Here is a 5,239-nt window from a genome sequence, read left to right on the forward strand (position 1 = left end):
TTCTTCTCTTCAAGTTGATGGAGGACGGCCTGCTCTCCATCAAGGTTTTTGGAGACCTTGGCACTCATCTAAAGTGCTGCGTGGAGAGCTCCTCCGATGATGAAGATTCCTCCTCGAGCGAGAGCGACGAGGGGGACAGCGGCAGCAACGACGAGGATAGCAGGCGGCAGGATGACGGGTCAGACTAGGCGTCGAGCGCGTCGCTCCGGGGCGGCACCGGCGACTCCATCATTCGTGTCGCCGGCTCCTTGAACTTCTCAGGGTCGCCTCCTTGGGCGGCTGGCGTTGGGAGGCTGTGGAAGAGGAAGAGGGTTGGCGGCAAGGCCGTCAAGTCAGAGTACACGGGCACCGACGCCTTCCTAGCGTATTGATGGTCTTGCCGCCTCGTCTTCCAGCTCCTCTACCATCATCATCATCACCAGCCTCCCTTCGGGGTGGCCACCGGGATGTTATCCCGGTGCTTTCTGCTGCTCGTACCTCGCCTAGGCGCCCCCTTTGCCCTTTTGCCTTCTTGTTCCATTTCCTGAGGAGAGGGACAAGAAAGGGATTACGGGCACCTTATTTCTTTTTAGTCTTGTAAGCCTTCGGGCCTTTCTTAGATTTAGAACTTTTAATCCCCCTGCTCATGTTTTTCATTCCGTATGAATTGTACCTGTACGGGATGTTTTTAATGAAAAAGGGATATTTGCCAGGTTTTTCGTTCGCGGGGGAAACCCATGACAAGGAATGAATCCTTGTTACTATAAGGTAAACATTTTTCGCCCGGCAACAGGCCCTGCCGTCCCCCCATTTTGCTCGACCTTTCTCACGCTCTTGGCGGAGGCAGGGATTGATACGTCTCCATCGTATCTATAATTTTTTATCGTTCCATGCCAATATTATTCACTTCCATATACTTTTTGGCAACTTTTTATATTATTTTTGGGACTAACTTATTGATCCAGTGCCCAGTGTCAGTTCCTATCTGTTGCATGTTTTTTGTTTCGCAGAAACCCAATATCAAACAGAGTCCAAACGGGATAAAAACGGACGGATATTTTTTTGGAATATTTATGATTTTTGGGAGGTGGAATCAACGTGAAACGGTGTCCGGGGTGGTCACGAGGTAGGGGGACGCGCCCTACCCCCCCCCCCCAGGCGCGCCCCTGACCCTCATGGTCCACCCGTAAGGCAGTTGACGCTCTTCTTTTGGCGAAAGAAAGCTAATTTTATGAGAAAGATCTGGGCGAAAGATTCACCCCAATCGGAGTTACGGATCTCCAGATATAAAGGAAACGGTGAAGGGGTAGAATCAGGGAACGTAGAGAACGCAGAAACAGAGAGATAGATCCAATCTCGGAGGGGCTCTCGCCCCTCCCAAGCCATGGGAGCCAAGGACCATAGGGGAAACCCTTCTCCCAATCTAGGGAGGAGGTCAAGGAAGAAGAAGAAGAAGGGGGCCCTCTCCCCCTTGCTTCCGGTGGCGCCGGAGCGCTGCCAGGGGCCATCATCATCACCGCGATCTTCACCAACACTGCCGTCATCTTCACCAACATCTCCATCACCTTCCCCTTCTATATCCAGCGGTCCACTCTCCCACAACCCACTGTACCCTCTACTTGAACATGGTGCTTTATGCTTCATATTATTATCCAATGATGTGTTGCCATCCTATGATGTCTGAGTAGATTTTCGTTGTCCTATTGGTGGTTGATGAATTGCTATGATTGATTTAATTTGCTCGTGGTTATGTTGCTGTCCTATTGTGCCCTCCGTGTCGCGCAAGCGTGAGGGATTCCCGCTGTAGGGTGTTGCAATACGTTTATCATTCACTTATAGTGGGTTGCGTGAGTGACTGAAACACAAACCCGAGTAAGGGGATTGTTGCGTATGGGATAAAAGGGGACTTGATGCTTTAATGCTATGGCTGGGTTTTACCTTAATGAATCTTTAGTAGTTGCGGATGCTTGCTAGAGTTCCAATCATAAGTGCAGATGATCCAAGTAGAGAAAGTATGTTAGCTTATGCCTCTCCCACATAAAACTTGCTATCGGTCTAGTAACATAGTCAATTGCTTAGGGACAATTTCACAACTCCTACCACCACTTTTCCACACTCGCTATATTTACTTTATTTGTATCTTTATCTAAACAGCCCCTAGTTTATATTTACGTGCTCTTTATTGTCTTGCAAACCTATCCTTTCACACCTACAAAGTACTTCTAGTTTCATACTTGTTCTAGGTAAAGCGAACGTCAAGCGTGTGTAGAGTTGTATCGGTGGTCGATAGAACTTGAGGGAATATTTATTCTACCTTTAGCTCCTCGTTGGGTTCGACACTCTTACTTATCGAAAGAGGCTACAACTATCCCCTATACTTGTGGGTTATCAGGGATGAGATGGGTTTAGGCTCCACGTTTTATTCCCTTCCTGCCGCGACTACGACCAACTTCGGACCCAGGAGATAATCCTTGGGTGCGGAAAGAGGGGAGCATGGTAGCCTAGAGATAAAATGAGGTTTCTCATATCCCAGTTCATAACGAAATGCATGGTAGAGGATAAAAGACTTATCTGGATCTGCAGCCCCCGGCAACCTTGGTTTGTCGTGGACGGATCCTTGCATTTACAGCCCTCGGCAACTCTGGCTTGCCGGGGTCAGGGCACCGGTTCGTTCCTTTCTGCCAAACAGCTCGGTAGAAATGCTTACGTGTCCTGCGAACTAAAGAGGACAGAGAAGAAACAGAGAGATGCACACTCGACCTCTAAGATAGGGGTTAGCCGCTGCCAAGCACTATTAACCCTAACCGAGGAGGAGACTCAACCTAGCATGCATGCTATAACTTAGGGCACCAGCGCTTCATTTATTTGTGCTTAGGGTCTGCGCCTGGCTTTGTACAAAGGGTTACATGCCTTGCCGGCAAAGCTTGTACAAAAGGGTGGCTTGCCGAGAGGCCCGGCAGCCGCGCCTTATGGGTAAAACTTGTGAAGATGCTCGATGTTCCAGGAGTTGCTCACTAGAACGGCATCTTCGGTCTCCAGGCGGACTGCGCCGGGCCTGGTGACTCGTGTTACCCAATAAGGGCCTTCCCACTTTGGCGTCAACTTGTTGGAATTCTTGGCCGACTGAACGTGCCGAAGAACAAGGTTGCCTTCCTCAAAGCTTCGGGCATGAACCTTGCGGCTATGGTAGTAGCGCAAGGCTTGCTGGTAGCATGCTGCTCTCACAGCCGCCCGGAGACGATCTTCCTCAAGAAGTGTTGCATCATCCTGCCGCAGTCGCTCTTGCTCAGGCTCATCATAAGCAAGCACTCGAGGTGACCCGTATATGAGTTCCGTGGGGAGAACTGCTTCTGCCCCGTATACCAGGGCAAAGGGTGTCTCGCCGGTGGCTCGATTTGGCATCATCCTGATCGACCAAAGAACCGCCGACAACTCGTCAACCCAGCGCCTTCTGCTTTTGCGCAGCCTGTCGAAAGTCTTTGTTCTTAAGCCTCGCAGAACTTCAGCATTTGCTCTCTTCGCTTGGTCATTGCTCCGTGGGTGTGCCACGGAAGCAAAACAGACCTTGTTGCCGAGATCCTCAATGTATTGCATGAAGGCATGGCTTGTGAACTATGTGCCGTTGTCGGTGATGATCCTATTGGGCACCCCAAAATGGCAAACTAGTCCCTTGAAGAACTTGACGGTTGACTGCGCTGTCACCTTCCTCACTGCTTCCACTTCTGGCCACTTTGTGAACTTGTCGATTGCAACGTACAAGTACTCAAAGCCCCCGACGGCACGGGGGAAGGGGCCCAATATGTCGAGCCCCCAGACCAAGAAGGGCCAGGAGAGAGGGGTGGTTTGAAGGGCTTGGGCTGGTTGATGAAGCTTCTTTGAATGGAACTGGCACGCTTTACACTTGGTTACTAGTTCCGTCGCATCCTAGAGGGCGGTGGGCCTGAAGAAGCCTTGCCAGAAAGCCTTTCCGGCAAGGACCCTCGACCCTATGTGGGAGCCACATATGCCTCCATGTATCTCTGCCAACAGCTCTAGTCCTTCCTCCCAGGAGATGCACTTCAATTTCACCCCATTCGGTCTCTTTCTGTACAAGATGTTGTCAACGAATTGGTACAGAGCAGACCGGCGGGCTACTTTCTCTGCCTCTTCCTGCTCCTCAGGAAGCTCTCCCATTTGGAGGAATCGGACGGTGTGTTGCGCCCATGCTGGAGCCTGTGGCTCGACAGCAAGGACTAAAGGCATCTCTTCTTCTATGGGAGCGGCTGTCTCTACGGCCACGGCCTGAGCCCTGCCGGAGTCGGCTGTCCCACGGCAAGGCTGGTATCCGCGGCGGTACCTTCGCCAGCGGCCCTGGGGGGCTCGGAGGGGAAGTACTTGCCGGGGCCTAGCCTCCTCCGCTTGTTCTGCCCGGATGATAGTTCGGCGGATTGTTGAGTTAGCTGAAGCACAAAGGTACCTAGTTCCACAGGTAGCTTGAGGGCAGCGCGCTTTGACAAGTAGTCAGCGATGTCGTTTTCCGTCCGAGGGACATGCTCCGCTTGTATACCGTCAAAGTGCTCCTCCAACTTCCTCACTTCATCCACGTAAGCTTCCATCAACGGGCTTTGGTAATCTTTGTTGACCTGCCTGACGACGAGTTGCGAGTCGCCCCTGACGATAAGCTGTTTGACTCTGAGGTCTGCCGCGATCCTGAGACCGACAAGCAAACCCTCGTACTCGGCGATGTTATTGGTTGACATCTCCCGGGGAAAGTGCATTTGGATGACGTACTTGAGGTGCTCTCCGGTGGGTGCGACAAGCAGCACACCAGCACCGGCGCCTTGCAGCGAAAAGGCCCCATCAAAGTACATGATCCAGTTGCGACTCGTTTCCTTGCCAGGGAGAGTGGTCTCCTGTACCTCTTCGTCGGGCGTTGAGGTCCATTCTGCAATAAACTCCGCCAAGACTTTGCTCTGAATCGTCGAGGTACTTTCAAACTTTAGACCGAAACTCGACAGCTCCAGGGCCCATTCCACGGTCCTCCCTATTTCATCTGGGTTATGGAGTATCCGTTGCAATGGGAGGCGGGTGACCACGGTAATCTCGTGCGCTTGGAAGTAGTGGCGCAGCTTCCTGGAGGCCATAAGGAGGCTGAAGAGCAACTTTTGCACACGTGAGTACCTCGACCTAGCTCCCTACAAGAGGGAGCTGACGAAGTAAACCGGATACTGCACCATCTTCTTCCTTTGTGCTACTTCACCCGGCTGTGCGGGCCCTGCCG

The sequence above is a fragment of the Triticum aestivum genome, chromosome 1B (genome assembly GCF_018294505.1).
Source record: "Triticum aestivum cultivar Chinese Spring chromosome 1B, IWGSC CS RefSeq v2.1, whole genome shotgun sequence".
NCBI lineage: Eukaryota > Viridiplantae > Streptophyta > Magnoliopsida > Poales > Poaceae > Triticum > Triticum aestivum.